Genomic DNA, 16,093 nt, shown 5'->3' with positions numbered 1-16,093 from the left:
AGGGACACTGGTCAGAATTGCAAAAAACGGCCAGATCATTAAGGTCAAAATAGGCTGGGTCATGAAGGGGTTAATGTAGGTAACGAGTTGATTAGAAGTGTCTAACTGGTCTGTAGGAGCCAGAATTCTTTCTGATTGCTAAGGGATCAAATACTTATTTCTCACTGCAAAATTTAAATAAATTTATATAATTTATACAATGTGAATTTCTGGATTTTATTTTTAATATTCTATCTCTCAATGATAAAATTAACCTACCCTTAAAATTATAAACTGTTCATGTCTTTGCCAGTGGGCAAACTTACCAAATCAGCAAGGGATCAAATATTTCCCCCACTGTAAGGCTTCTTTCACACTAGCGTCGGAATCTCCCCGTCGCAATGCGTCGGGGAGAGATTCCGACGCTAGCGTTTGCTGCATTGTACAATGGGTGCAGCGGATGCATTTTTCCGGCGCATCCGCTGCCACATTGTAAGGTGCGGGGAGGTGGGGGCGGAGTTCCGGCCGCGCATGCGCGGTCGGAAAAAGCGGTCCGTCGGGAGAAAAAAACGTTACATGTAGGGTTTTTTTTCCCCGACGGTCCGCCAAAGCACGACGCATTCGTCGCAAGACGGATGCGAAGTGTGCAAATCCGTCGCAAATGCGTCGCCAATAGAAGTCTATGGGGAAAAAACGCATCCTGCAAGCACTTTTGCAGGATGCGTTTTTTCTGCAAAACGACGCATTGTGACGGATTTAAAAAAACGCCAGTGTGAAAGTACCCTAAGAGTCCACAACTCGATGTAAAAACTCAATGTTGCCAGTTCCGCAACATTTCCTCAATGCGGGTCACACAATAGCTCAACTAAAGTATCAGTTTATCGAGCAGGTGGTCCAGCCGAGATGGAGGGGAGATCTCCATTTAATCTTGAAGAAACATGAGGCTTATTGGATTCATGAGCTGCAGGCAATAGCACCAAAGGGTCTTATTAGGGATTATGACCTACAAGCCTTTTTGTGATTTCTATGCTTGCTGTCAGTCTTCTTGATATATACTATCCATTAGCCTATGTTACCAGGTCTTGTGTGTTCTGTCCTTTTTCTGTTTGATAATACAATGAGGCTGGCGTGCCACTCTTTTTTCCATTGTTTGCATAATGTCCATTGTTACTTTATACTGCACTCATTCACATGTGTAACATTTGTTAATATGTGTTTCTCTTTTTTAGAACCTCAATCTATGATGTCCATGACCTCTCTGTGATCTGCTTGAGCACCATCTTGGGACAGCCTATCATTTAGTGAGCACAGCTATTCTGTTCCCTTTCACAAATCATTAGTAGGTCCTGGCCTTTGATCCTGGTCCTAGTCTATGGACCATATATTTTCTATATCTTCACTGACCCGCAGAAAAGGAACTGAGCGGCACTCGATGTGTTAATCTTCACAGGCAGTAACAGTATAGGAGAAGTCTTGGCATAAACTTCAAGCCACCAGTCTATGTGTTTGCAGATGCCGGGTGGTGCTTAGCATATAAAGCAGACAGACTTTCCAACTTGTTAAATAACAATCCTCTTTCCTGCCGCCTCTCCGCATAATGTCTCACATCGCTTTAAGCGAATAAAGGACACTATCTTCAGCAAGAATCTGGTGAGTGCTGCATCTTTTGTTATTTAACATTTTCTATATCTTGTTGGCTATTTGATCTGCCTATATTCCCCTGGGATGCAAGAGATGCAGCCTCTTCTATATGCACGAACATTCACTAGCTCCGGACATTAACCACGCCTACTGGTTCTCCCATTTGTCCGTCACCACCATACCTCTCCTTCCTTATCTACAGCATGCTGTAGATAAGCCCCCGATGTATCCTGAAAGATGAGAAAAAGAGGTTAGATTATACTCACCCAGGGGCGGTCCGGCTGCAGTCCGGTCCGATGGGAGCCGCAGTCCGATCCAGCGCCTCCCATCTTCTTACGATGACGTCCTCTTCTTGTCTTCATGCTGCGGCTCCAGGAAAGGGCAGAGAGGCCCAGCACCTGCACATTGCAGTACTTGGCTCTGCCCTCAACAGGGCAGACAAAGTACGCCTGCGCCGGAGCCACAGCGTGAAGACCAGAAGAGGACGTCATCCTATGAAGATGGGAGGCTCTGGACCGGACCGCGACGCCCATTGGATTGGAACCCCCCAGGTCAGTATAATCTAACCTCTTTTTCTCCTCTTTCAGGATACATCGGGGGCTTATCTACAGCATTACAGAATGCTGTAGATAAGCCCCTGATGCTGGTGGGCTTAGCTCATCTTCGATTTTGTGGGTGACAGGTTCCCTTTAAGAGAAGACTTGTGTCTCTGGGCATCATTGCTTACCACACCTCCCTGTCTCCAATTGGTCAATCATCACCCCACCTCTCCCTTTTACTGAGCTGATCAGGACATGCCCCCTTCATTCTTATTGGTCATCTCCACGCATACCTTGCTTCTTTCCCGGGCCTTTTAAACTCCCTGCCATGAGTCCTCAGCGATGGACACCGCAGACCTTCACATAGCACGATTTCACATGACTTTTTCTTTATGCAAATGGTAAGTTCTCCTAAGGCCACATTCACACCCTCAGTATTTGGTCAGTATTTTTACCTCAGTATGTGTAAGCCAAAATCAGGAGTGGGACAGTGAGTGGAAAAGTATAATAGAAACATATGCACCACTTCTGTATTTCTCACCCACTCCTGGTTTTGGCTTACAAATAATGATGGAAAATACTGACCGAATACTGAACGTGTGAGTGTGGCCTCATTCTTTTGCTCGCAGGAATTATTTACCGTTGACGTAAGTGTCTCTCTAACTATTATTGTTTCTCTGGCTATCTTGGTTTTCACAGGCTTATGAGGCTCCCTCTATCCACTATACCCATTGTATCAGTACTATTGTCACATTAAACCTTTTGCTGCACCTGACTTCAAATGGTCACTGGGTGCTGCTAGGAATGCAAAACTCTGTTTTTCCTAACTGATTCTCCTCCCTTGTCTTCCAATGTTTCTTTTTTTCCATCATGAATTAGATATACTTAGGTATATCGGTTTTGTAAGCTTTATCCCAGTTGTTTTGTTTAGTATTTTTTTTTGATGTATTGATGATGCTCTGTTATGTTGTTACGGTCTGCTTTTTCATTCAATTACATGAATGTATTACATTAATGTATTTTTCTGTTTTTAAGACTGATGAAGGTCATTTTGTTGACCGAAACGTCTCTCATTTTATCTTTATTTTCAACATTCATTTTGTTTGAATTCACCTATATGAGTGTCAAGTGTCTCTACCTTACAATTACATAGTGTCACAAATCAGCCCACTCACTACACATGTGATATGGATGCGGCTGTAACCGGTTATTATTATTATTTATTTATATAGCACCATAAATTCCATGGTGCTGTACATGAGAAAGGGGTAACATACAGGGATATAGATATCGTTTACAGTTCACAAATTTACAATGACAGACTGGTACAGAGGGGAGAGGACCCTGTCCTTGCAGACTTACATTCTACGGGATACTCTGCTTTTTACACACTAACCTATAACAAATAGGCTAAAGATGAGTGAAGTTTTTTGATTATGCAATGTACTGTACATACAGTGGGGAAAAAATGTATTTAGTCAGCCACCAATTGTGCAAGTTTTCCCACTTAAAAAGATGAGAGGCCTGTAATTTACATCATAGGTAGACCACAACTATGAGAAATGAGAAAACAAATCCAGAAAATCATCTTGTCTGATTTGGCAAGATTTATTTTGCAAATTATGGTAGAAAATAAATATTTGGTCACCTAAAAACATGCAAGATTTCTGGCTCTCACAGACCTGTAACTTCTTCTTTAAGAGGCTCCCCTGTCCTGCACCCATTACCTGTAGTAATGGCACCTGTTTGAACTTGTTATCAGTATAAAATACACCAGTCCACAACCTCAAACAGTCACACCCCAAACTCCATTATGGTGAAGACCAAAGAGCTGTTGAAGGACACCAGAAGCAAAATTGTAGCCCTGCACCAGGCTGGGAAGACTGAATCTGCAATAGGCAAGAAGCTTGGTGTGATGAAATCAACTGTGGTCGCAATAATAAGAAAATGGAAGACATACAAGACCAAACATATTGATTCTAAGATTTAATACCAGCCCCAGCTGTCTGCTTTAGTTTGGCTGCTTGTCAATTATGGGGGGACCCCACGCCATTTTTTAAAAATGATTTATTTAAATAATTTAAAAAACAGCGTGGTGACCCCTGTATTCTTGACAACCAGCCTTGCTAACGCTGACAGATGAAGGTTGCAGCCCACAGCTTTCAGGTTTGCCTGGTTGGTCATCAAAATACAGTCGTACCCATGTCAATTTTTTTTTAAATTATTTATAGCGCAATTGATGGGTCAATTAATGCCACTTTTCCTGGTGTGTGCCCCTAACTTGAGCTGTTTTGGCAGCTTTTGGCCCCCCTGAAGATGTTGTCAGTAGGTTTGGTTTTGCCTCCCATTGAATTCAATGGTGTTAGGCTATGTTCGGCGAACATTGGGAAGTTCGGTGAACATAGCCGAGCCGGACCTTAAGGCTATGTGCACACGTTGCAGAATTGCAGCGGAAATTTCCGCGGCAATTCTGCAACTTCCTGCTGTGGGAAATACGCATGCAGAATTGGCATGCATATTCCTGCTAAATTAAATTCCCGCGTAATTAGCTTGCAGAATGCTAGCGTTTTCCAAGCGATCTGTAGCATCGCTTGGAAAACTGATTGACAGGTTGGTCGCACTTGTCAAACATAGTGTTTTACAAGTGTGACCAACTTTTTACTATTGATGCTGCCTATGCAGCATCAATAGTAAAAAGATATAATGTTAAAAATAATAAAAAAATTAAAAAATCATGATATTCTCACCTTCCAGCGGCCCCCGCAGCCTTCCCGCTCCTCGTGATGCTCCCGGCAGCACCCATTTCCAGTAATACCTCACGGCAATGACCCCAGATGACATAGCATCACGCGAGACCGCTACATCATCCCAGGTCATTGCTGCAAGGCATTATTGGGAACTGGAGCATCGCGAGGAGCTGGAAGGCTGAGAGGGACGCCGGAAGGTGAGAATCTCATGATTTTTTATTTTAATTCTTTTTTTTACCAACCGCACATGATCCGCTTACTTCCCGCATAGTAGGCATAGCCCCATGCGGGAAGTAAGCGGATCAATGCATTCCTATGTGTGCAGAATCCCCGCGATTCTGCGCAAAGAATGAACATGCTGCCTTTTTTTTCTGGAATGCGATCCAGCCGCAGGAAAAAATGCAGTATGTGCACAAAAAATGCGAATGCATTAAAAATGATAGGATGCTTATGTAAGCATTTTTGTAGCGTTTTTTTTTTGTGGCTTAAAACGGCTGAAAAAAATGCTAAAAATCCTGAACATGTGCACATAGCCTTAAAGGTTTGCTCATCTCAAATAATATGCAATTCACATCTACCATCTGGTCCATTTAAGAGGAGAAGGACAGTATCTGATAACCAAACTAGTGTGAATAGTTTCTGTGAAGCTGAAAGCAATTGTATAAAAATTAAGAGATTTGAAAATTAGGGGAGATTTAGAATAAAAAGCAAAAGGTATATTTAACAATGCATTAAGCATTTATTGTGAAATATTAGTGTGGGCTGGAGGGTTGCATTGAGAACAGAAAAACACATGAACTTAGTTTTTAGGAACCTCGTTAAGTGTAACATAATTAGGCCGGCGTCACACTTGCGAGTTTTACGGACGTAAGAGCGCAGAATCTACGTCCGTAAAACTCGCAAAAAATACGGCACAATTATTCTCTATGCCCCTGCTCCTATTTGCCGTATTTTACTGATCAGTATTATACGGCTTTCTACGGCCGTACAAAATCGCAGCATGCTGCGTTTGTCACCGTACTGCGCAAGAAATACGCCAATGAAAGTCTATGGAAGCGTGAAAAATACGGATTACACACGGACAAGCAGTGTGACTTGCGAGAAATACGCAGCGGTGTTAGAGAGAAAAGCCGGTAATTCAGTGCGGTGTACAGTAAAATCACACTGACAGCTTACAGTCCAATAGGTAGAATAAATGTGTACACATAGAATAGGTATATATATATATATATATGTCAGTGAGACACATATATGTATATATATTAATATTTATTCCAGCGCTATACAGCTTGAAAGCCGGTAATTCAATTACCGGCTTTTTCTTTCTCCTTCCTAAAACCCGACATGATTTGAGACATGGTTTACATACAGTAAACCATGTCTTCTCTCCATTTTTTTTGCAGATTCCACACTACTAATGTCAGTAGTGTGTATCTGCAAAATTTGGCCGTTCTAGCTCTTAAAATAAAGGGTTAAATGGCGGAAAAAATTGGCGTGGGCTCCCGCGCAATTTTCTCCGCCAGAGTAGTAAAGCCAGTGACTGAGGGCAGATATTAATAGCCTGGAGAGGGTCCACGGTTATTGGCCCCCCCCTGGCTAAAAATATCTGCCCCCAGCCACCCCAGAAAAGGCACATCTGGAAGATGCGCCTATTCTGGCACTTGGCCACTCTCTTCCCATTCCCGTGTAGCGGTGGGATATGGGGTAATGAAGGGTTAATGCCACCTTGCTATTGTAAGGTGACATTAAGCCTAATTAATAATGGAGAGGCGTCAATTATGACACCTATCCATTATTAATCCAATTGTAGTGAAGGGTTAAATAAAACACAAACACATTATTTAAAATTATTTTAATGAAATAAAAACAATGGGTGTTGCAGTATTTTATTCAACGCCCAATCCAGTCACTGAAGACCCTCGTTCTGTGAGTAAAAAAACATAATAAACCAACAATATACTTACCCTCCGCAGATCTGTAACGTCCAACGATGTAAATCCTTCTGAAGGGGTTAAAACATTTTGCAGCAAGGAGCTGTGCTAATGCAGGCTGCTCCTCGCTGCAAAACCCCAGGGAATGAGGCTAAAAATAGATCAATGATCTATATTTAGCTTCATTTGCGGTGAGGCGCCCTCTGCTGGCTGTTCATAGATCGTGGGAAATTACCTAGAAAGCTCCCTGGCTTTCTAGGTAATTTCCCACGATCTATGAACAGCCAGCAGAGGGCGCCTCACCGCAAATGAAGCTAAATATAGATCATTGATCTATTTTTAGCCTCATTCCCTGGGGTTTTGCAGCGAGGAGCAGCCTGCATTAGCACAGCTCCTTGCTGCAAAATGTTTTAACCCCTTCAGAAGGATTTACATCGTTGGACGTTACAGATCTGCGGAGGGTAAGTATATTGTTGGTTTATTATGTTTTTTTACTCACAGAACGAGGGTCTTCAGTGACTGGATTGGGCGTTGAATAAAATACTGCAACACCCATTGTTTTTATTTCATTAAAATAATTTTAAATAATGTGTTTGTGTTTTATTTAACCCTTCACTACAATTGGATTAATAATGGATAGGTGTCATAATTGACGCCTCTCCATTATTAATTAGGCTTAATGTCACCTTACAATAGCAAGGTGGCATTAACCCTTCATTACCCCATATCCCACCGCTACACGGGAATGGGAAGAGAGTGGCCAAGTGCCAGAATAGGCGCATCTTCCAGATGTGCCTTTTCTGGGGTGGCTGGGGGCAGATATTTTTAGCCAGGGGGGGGCCAATAACCGTGGACCCTCTCCAGGCTATTAATATCTGCCCTCAGTCACTGGCTTTACTACTCTGGCGGAGAAAATTGCGCGGGAGCCCACGCCAATTTTTTCCGCCATTTAACCCTTTATTTTAAGAGCTAGAACGGCCAAATTTTGCAGATACACACTACTGACATTAGTAGTGTGGAATCTGCAAAAAAAATGGAGAGAAGACATGGTTTACTGTATGTAAATATATATATAGACAGTATATATATATTTTCTTTTCTTTTTGGGACACATGGATCACTTCTATAGCGGTATGTTGGTTTTGCTAGCCTGCGAGAAAACCACGCAGTACGGATGCCATACGGATTACATACGGAGGATGCCATGCGCAAAAAACGCTGACACACCCTGCCTACGGAGGAGCTACGGACCACTTTTTTCGGGACTTTTCAGCGTATTACGGCCGTAATATACGGACCGTATTGTTTTACGCTGTGTGTGACGCCGGCCTTACCGTCAGACATCAGGAAACAGGCATCCAGCAACTGGAATCCATTAAAAGCATTCCTCTCTTTATTTCATGCAATTAAAAAATACAGATATTTACTTCACGAGTCATGTGAACTGTAACACACAATCGCCTGGAGATATAATCATGTCATGGTCTTGGCGTCAGTAGGCTGAAGTTCAGAAAAGATTAGATATAGTTCGGTTGATTAACTTGCCATTAATTGAAGAGTGAATCTAATTTTCTTATAGTCATACTTACTTACGCACTTATAAGAGCCTTCATTTCAATGTACAGCTTGTTAAATGATAGATTAGGGATGTAGAAGAAGTTTGTTAAAAAACTAATAAAATGTGTGTCTGCCACAGGACAAAGCCATTTAACCTACAAGATGTTAGGGGTTGAGTTCCCGCTTCTGCACAGGGGGAATCTCGAGCCACCTCCGCTGCGGTCTCCCATTCTTGTCCAGCCGCAGTGGGGTCTGCTCAGCAAGGACGTCGGTCCCAGCGTCTTGCTCATTCTCACTCTGTTCTGAGAGTTACTGCTGCTTCTCCAGTCTCTGCTATTAAAGTCTGTGCTGGTCAGCAGCGAGCGGACTTCTCTGGGACTAAGTCCTTGTCTGCACGTACTGAGCATGCCCAGCGTAAGGTCTCCCGTTGGAGATCGAGGGTCATGTGCTCAGGCTCTGCAGCACATTCCATTGGTCCTCTTGGCAGGTCCTAGAAGGGCAAAAGTGCTGTGGCCACTTCCTGTGCTGCTGCTATATAAACTGCGCATGACCGCACGGCCATGCGCTAGTATTGTCAAACAATTGCTAATGTGTGTATGTTGTGAGTGCAAGTCGTCCTTGGATACCCCTACCCTATAGTATGACTGTTCGCGGAAGGTGTATGGCTGCTACCTAGCGCCCGACTTATCCTACAGCACTAGTCACACATTATAGCGTCCAGTTGCTGTGACCGACAGTACGGCGCCGTGCACTTCCTCTGTGCTTTCCTTACCCAAGCCTGGGTGGTTAGTGGCGTTCGTCAGTGCGGCACTGCATGCTCTTCTGTTTCATTTCACACCCAGTTGCGGTGTTGCGCCAGCAAGGGTCTAATCGGACTTCAATCCCAGTTGGGGTTGAGTTCGCTGACTACTTGCTCGCGCTTTAGGTGCGGTACCGCGGTCCTGTGCCTTAACAGGATTGCTTCTTTCACGCTGGGTGAGGTTAACCCACGCGTGTATACTCTAGTGTACCGCCATATAGTCTGCTAATTGCTAGCAGCAGGTTTTCACCTGCACGGTGGACCCCGGACTGCGAACGCATCTATACCATCTGTCTTGGTGCGTTCCGCCAGTCCTAACAGAATACTAGCGCCAGGGTCTGGCTAGTAAAATGGCGGACGACCAGCGTTTACAGCGGTACATCCAGCAGCTGGAGGGAAGGTTGGCGGCTCTTGAGCGTTCAACCTCAGCTGTGAATGTTACTGCTGTCGCTGTTCAGGCTGCAAGTGTGGCTGCAGCTACCTTGTCCACTGCCGCTCCTGTACCGACGCTATCTCGCCTCCCGCTACCAGAGAAATTTTCTGGTGACAGTAAGTCCTGTAGGGGTTTCGTGAGTCAGTGCTCAATACATCTCGAGCTTCTGGCCTCTCGTTTCCCTACAGAGCGGGCTAAGGTGGGCTTTATAATTTCCTTATTGTCGGACAGGGAGTTGCAGTGGGCTACGCCGCTGTGGGAGCGTGGCGATCATGTGGTGCAGAGTGCTCCGTTATTCCTGAGCACTCTGAAACAGGTCTTTCTAGGACCTCGTGTCACCCATGACACGGCGCTCCAACTGTTGGCACTGACTCAGGGCTCGTCCTTGGTCAGCCCTTTTGCCGTCCACTTCCGCACTCTAGCATCTGAGCTGGAATGGTCGGATAAAGCCCTTATCCCTATATTTTGGAGGGGGCTGGCTGACCACGTTAAGGATGCTCTGGCCACTAGGGAGATTCCCGCCACACTGGAGGAGTTAATAGCAGTATCTACTCGCATTGACCTCCGTTTTCACGAGCGGAGGTTAGAGCGAGCCCAGTGTAGGCAGAGGTTTCGGCTGGCTCCCACCTTCGCCAAACCTTTGGAATCTCCAGTCCAGGCTCCTGAGTTCCAGGAACCTAAGGTGGTGTCACGAGCGGGATCTAAGTCCCAGACCGCTCGTGCACTCCAGGGTTGCCATGTTTGCCAACAGTCAGGACATCTTGCCACCAGATGTCATCAGCGGTTGAGGAAACGTCAGCGTCTAGTGGTAGTAGGTGGAGGTGCACTAGACACTGCGACATTTGCCTCCAAATTATCCTTTAAGGGGACAATTACCTTTGGCTCATCCTCCCACTCGGTAGACCTCTGCGTGGATTCTGGGGCGGAGGGCAATTTTATGTCTTCTGCCTTCGCCCAACGTCACGCAATACCCCTGGTTATGCTATCTCAACCAGTAACGGTACGAGTGGTGAATGGGTCGACACTCCCCGCACAGATAACACATCAGACCATCCCTGTTACTCTGTCCCTGTCGCCATCCCATCAGGAGATTATTTCTCTGCTCGTCATTCCTGAGGGTATTGATGAGGTCCTGTTGGGGATACCTTGGCTACGGTACCACTCTCCTCACATTGAGTGGTCCTCTGGCAGAATTCTGGGATGGGGTGAATCATGTGGGGGTAGGTGTCACCGAGAGTGCGTTCAGGTTGCTACTACTGAGGTACCCGCAGATCTATCCTCTCTCCCCAAGCAATATTGGTCTTACGCAGACGTGTTCTCCAAGAAGGCGGCGGAGACCCTTCCGCCCCATCGCCCCTATGACTGTCCTATCGATCTCTTGCCTGGTGCGGAGCCTCCCCGGGGTCGAGTTTATCCATTATCTCTCCCGGAGTTGGAGGCCATGTCTCAGTACATTCAAGAGAATCTGGCAAGAGGGTTTATCAGGAAGTCAGTGTCACCTGCTGGGGCAGGGTTCTTCTTCGTGCAGAAGAAGAATGGTGAGCTACGTCCATGCATAGACTACAGGGGTCTTAACGCTATCACCGTTAAGAACAAGTATCCTTTGCCCTTGATATCTGAGCTCTTCGATAGGCTTCGGGGAGCAAGGGTATTTACTAAATTAGATCTGCGGGGTGCTTACAACCTGATTCGCATCCGTGAGGGGGACGAATGGAAAACGGCGTTTAACACCAGAGATGGGCACTATGAGTATCTGGTGATGCCCTTCGGGCTCTGTAATGCCCCAGCCGTTTTTCAAGACTTTGTCAACGACATCTTCCGGGATATGCTTTCCACCTCAGTTGTAGTCTATCTGGATGATATTCTCATCTTTTCTCCAGATATTGACTCCCACCGGAGAGATGTTGGCAGAGTCTTCGACCTCCTACGGGCAAACTCTCTTTACGCTAAGTTGGAGAAGTGTATGTTTGAGCAGGAGTCTTTGCCGTTCCTGGGCTATATCATCTCCGCCCAGGGATTGGCTATGGATCCTGCCAAACTACAGGCTGTGATGGACTGGCAAGAGCCCCATTCTCTTAAAGCGGTGCAGCGCTTTATGGGGTTCATTAACTATTACCACCAGTTCATTCCCCACTTCTCAACTCTGGTAGCTCCCTTGGTAGCCCTCACCAAGAAGGGAGCGAATCCTAAATTGTGGTCGGAAGAGGTCTCCAAGGCCTTCACTTCTATTAAGTCCCACTTTGCTAGCGCTCCCATCTTACATCGTCCCGATGTGGATAAGCCATTCCTAATGGAGGTGGATGCCTCGTCCGTTGGTGCTGGAGCAGTCCTCTACCAGAAGGATGCTCAAGGTCGGAAGCATCCATGCTTCTTCTTCTCTAAGACTTTCTCGCCAGCGGAGAGAAACTACTCCATTGGGGATAGGGAGCTGCTAGCAATGAAGTTGGCCTTTTCAGAGTGGAGACATCTTCTGGAAGGTGCGCGGTTTCCCTTCCAGGTTTACACTGACCACAAAAATTTGGTCTACTTACAGACAGCCCAGCGGCTAAATTCTCGCCAAGCCAGATGGTCCTTGTTCTTTTCCCGGTTCCACTTTTCTCTTCATTTTCTCGCTGGGGAGAAGAATATTCGTGCTGATGCTCTCTCTCGCTCCCTTATGTCAACTGAAGAGGAGGAAGAGGAGCCTCGGCTTATTGTTCCCTCTGAGAGCCTGAGAACCGTAGCACCGGTTTCGCTTGAGTCTGTGCCTCCGGGCAAGACTTTTGTGCCCATTAATTTGCGACCGGAGGTTCTCTCTTGGGCTCATTCGTCCAGAGTGGGTGGACACTTTGGGACAAAGAGGACATCTGAGCTACTGGCGAGGACGTACTGGTGGCCGCATATGGTCCGGGATGTCATTGATTATATTCTGGCGTGTGTCTCCTGCGCCAAAAATAAATCTCCGCGTCAAAGGCCAGCTGGGTTGCTCTATCCCTTGCCGGTGGCAGATAGGCCCTGGGAGATGGTCGGGATGGACTTTGTCGTGGGTTTGCCCAAGTCTCGCGGCTGTACCATCATTTGGGTCATCACCGATCATTTCTCGAAAATGGTGCATTTGGTGCCGCTACCACGGTTACCTTCTGCACGGGCCTTGGCTGCGTTGTTCATTAAGCACATCTTCCGCCTTCATGGTATGCCTGACAAAATTGTCAGTGACCGGGGTCCCCAGTTTGCGTCTCGGTTCTGGAGAGAGCTGTGTCGTCTTCTCAGTATTGAGTTGAATCTCTCTTCCGCTTATCATCCCGAGACGAATGGGTTGGTAGAGAGGGCCAACCAGACCTTGGTCACATACCTGCGACATTTTGTTTCAGCCAGGCAGGATGACTGGGCATCCTTGCTATCATGGGCAGAGTTTGCGCTGAACAACGCCGTAGCCGACTCCACTGGACAAACCCCATTCCTCCTCAACTATGGTCAGCATCCACGGGTACCTGTGCCTATGCCCGTGTCTTCCGCAGACTCCAGGGTGGCAGACTGGGCTGTGGAGGCACGGGATATTTGGGACCGCACTCAGGATGCCATTCGGGCCTCTAAGGAGAGAATGAGGTCCTCCGCTGATGCTCATCGGCGCCCCGCCCCGTCCTTTGCTCCTGGCGACTTGGTGTGGCTCTCCGCCCGTAACATCAGGCTGCGAGTTGAGTCCACTAAATTTGCTCCTCGCTACTTGGGTCCCTTCAAGGTCCTCGAACAGGTTAATCCTGTGGTCTACCGTCTGGCCCTTCCTCCACGCCTTGGTATCACCGACACCTTTCATGTGTCCCTCCTTAAGCCCGTATACATGTCTCGGTTTTCTGAGTCATCTGCCGGGACATCGGGTTCGTCTACGGACGATTTCGAGGTGAACGCTATCTTGGGGTGCAAGGTGGTACGTGGCAAAAATTTTTTTTTGGTGGACTGGAAGGGTTACGGCCCTGAGGATAGGTCCTGGGAGCCTGCTGAGCACATTCGGGCTCCGCAGCTCATTGCTGCCTTCGAACGTAGCGAGGCCCAAGGAGGGGGGGTAATGTTAGGGGTCGAGTTCCCGCTTCTGCACAGGGGGAATCTCGAGCCACCTCCGCTGCGGTCTCCCATTCTTGTCCAGCCGCAGTGGAGTCTGCTCAGCAAGGACGTCGGTCCCAGCGTCTTGCTCATTCTCACTCTGTTCTGAAAGTTACTGCTGCTTCTCCAGTCTCTGCTATTAAAGTCTGTGCTGGTCAGCAGTGAGCGGACTTCTCTGGGACTAAGTCCTTGTCTGCACGTACTGAGCATGCCCAGCGTAAGGTCTCCCGTTGGAGATCGAGGGTCATGTGCTCAGGCTCTGCAGCACATTCCATTGGTCCTCTTGGCAGGTCCTAGAAGGGCAAAAGTGCTGTGGCCACTTCCTGTGCTGCTGCTATATAAACTGCGCATGACCGCACGGCCATGCGCTAGTATTGTCAAACAATTGCTAATGTGTGTATGTTGTGAGTGCAAGTCGTCCTTGGATACCCCTACCCTATAGTATGACTGTTCGCGGAAGGTGTATGGCTGCTACCTAGCGCCCGACTTATCCTACAGCACTAGTCACACATTATAGCGTCCAGTTGCTGTGACCGCCAGTACGGCGCCGTGCACTTCCTCTGTGCTTTCCTTACCCAAGCCTGGGTGGTTAGTGGCGTTCGTCAGTGCGGCACTGCATGCTCTTCTGTTTCATTTCACACCCAGTTGCGGTGTTGCGCCAGCAAGGGTCTAATCGGACTTCAATCCCAGTTGGGGTTGAGTTCGCTGACTACTTGCTCGCGCTTTAGGTGCGGTACCGCGGTCCTGTGCCTTAACAGGATTGCTTCTTTCACGCTGGGTGAGGTTAACCCACGCGTGTATACTCTAGTGTACCGCCATATAGTCTGCTAATTGCTAGCAGCAGGTTTTCACCTGCACGGTGGACCCCGGACTGCGAACGCATCTATACCATCTGTCTTGGTGCGTTCCGCCAGTCCTAACACAGGATTGGTGATAAATGCTAAATTTGTGTGGTGTTTACATCTAAATACCACACTGATCGCCAGAATTTGGACTTTTCTACTTTTTACTTTTAGCAGCAAGACTGCAGCTAGGAGGTTAGAGAATGGAGCGATGGTCGAACACGGACCTTGACACTCCTTAAATATCTATAGATATGGCAGCACTAAAAACATCATTTGCTATAACAATGCAAAATCCATAGGTTACTTACAAGATAAAAGCACCCACAAGGGTGGGTGAGGTGAGAGCCCACCGATCCTTCCACGTGCGCCCGTGGATGCCTCTTGTGGGTGCTTTTATCTTGTAAGTAACCTATGGATTTTGCATTGCTATAGCTGTATATGACCTTGCTGGGCCTGACATCCTAGTTACATGTTCTATCATGGATATCTAGCGGATGTATGTGCGACATTGCTATATGCTATGTGATATATATTGTCCTCTAATATATGTGTAATGTACCACAACTAGAGATTCCTAATGGACACTATTAATTATACCACATTGGGCAGTGATATTTGCATGGATCCAATTTGGACTAAATATCAATATTATATATAGGTTTGTGCCTATCCTATCCATTCCATGGACACTTTGTTTATTTATGTTTGGTCTTGTTAAAAAAAAGTTTTTTTTAAATTTGGTGTTAAATAAAGAATTAACTTTTAAACATATTTATATGGGTCTCTTCATGCGGCCAAGATAATGTAAGTCCGCAATTGGTAGGATATTAATTGGAAATGCCATAATTGGAGATTTTTGAGGACTATTTGATAGTACAAGCTGTTATAAAAGTCAGAGGTGGTGCAACAAAATACTAGTGATGTTTTGGAGTGTTTTTTGTTTGTTTGTTTTTCATGATTCCATAATTTTTTCCCTCAGAATTGAGTGATTCCATAATTTTTTCCCTATGCTTGGTTAAAAAAAAATAACCATTACTGACTACCACATTTTTTGTTCTTGATTTCTTTTAGTGTTTCTTAAAGCCAGAAAGTTGCCATTTGAAATGACTTTAGTTTTGTGCCATGTCTGTGATCTGCTTTTTTTCTACAAAATTAAACAACTGAATGAACATCCTCCAAGGCCGGTGATTCCATAATTTTTGCCATGGGTTGTATTTGAATAAATGTTGTTTTTTTTTGTTCAAGAATACATGTGGATTGCTGTTCATGAAAAAAAGACTTCCCCTGAAAATAAGTTCTCACCATTTCTCAGAGCAAAAAAATATATAAGGTACAGTCAAACGTAAGATGGCCACACCTTCATTAGCTGTCAGCTAAACACTCATGTGATTGACAGCTACTCTTTCTTCTTTCCTCCAACATTTGCCATTGGGAAAGAGTTGGCATACGCACATAGATATTGGTGGATTTGACCAGTTCATTCATTTACAAAAAAGGTATTTTATCACTTTCCAATCCACAGAGGAAGTGGGAAGTATTTTTTCT

At 45.9% G+C, this 16,093-nt stretch overlaps 1 long non-coding RNA gene across 1 annotated transcript in view; it reads left to right on the top strand.

Annotated features, from left to right (window-relative positions):
• The window catches only part of LOC138665029 (uncharacterized), a 189,284-nt gene extending 173,493 nt beyond the window's left edge, over positions 1-15,791 (top strand). The window contains exons 2-3 of the long non-coding RNA XR_011318415.1: positions 1,209-1,629; positions 15,620-15,791. This is a non-coding gene — a long non-coding RNA (uncharacterized lncRNA). The remainder of the gene's footprint in view (positions 1-1,208; positions 1,630-15,619) is intronic.
• Positions 15,792-16,093: the final 302 nt, after the last annotated feature.

Source organism: Ranitomeya imitator, chromosome 2 (genome assembly GCF_032444005.1).
Source record: "Ranitomeya imitator isolate aRanImi1 chromosome 2, aRanImi1.pri, whole genome shotgun sequence".
NCBI lineage: Eukaryota > Metazoa > Chordata > Amphibia > Anura > Dendrobatidae > Ranitomeya > Ranitomeya imitator.
The sequence above is the reverse complement of the archived record's forward strand: the minus strand, read 5'-3'. Positions and strand labels throughout refer to the sequence as shown.